A 458-nucleotide genomic window follows, 5' to 3' on the forward strand; every position below is an offset into this window, starting at 1 on the left:
TGAAAAAGAAGCATTCAGCTTTGAAGACATAAATGTAAGAAGATGCCCATCGGCTAAATGTTTTTCCTGATTGGCACATTAGACTGCAATATCAGACACATGACAATGGTCACACTGTACACAATGTCCGACATCGTGCCAAAACTCTGGCATTTTGATCACTTAGTGTTAGAATACAGTGAGATTCTTTAAGTACCCATACTATTAACCGTAGTGGAAAGAAGAGCTTCCAGAACAAACCGAGTCAGGGAAAGAGGTAGAACCACTGCATTTAGGAACCACTGCACCGCTGGAGCCCACACTTCAGCCTTTCTGAAGGCAGGACACTAGGGGAGCTCAAATGCAAACGGAATCTAACAAACTGTATTCTAAATGACGACTAATCTCAGATAAAGCTGCTTCCCCAATCCTTAGGCTGTCCCAAAGACTCGCTTCCCAGTCCCCTACTGGGCTGCTGG

The sequence above is a fragment of the Otolemur garnettii genome, unplaced genomic scaffold (genome assembly GCF_000181295.1).
Source record: "Otolemur garnettii isolate 467f Iridium unplaced genomic scaffold, OtoGar3 scaffold00016, whole genome shotgun sequence".
NCBI lineage: Eukaryota > Metazoa > Chordata > Mammalia > Primates > Galagidae > Otolemur > Otolemur garnettii.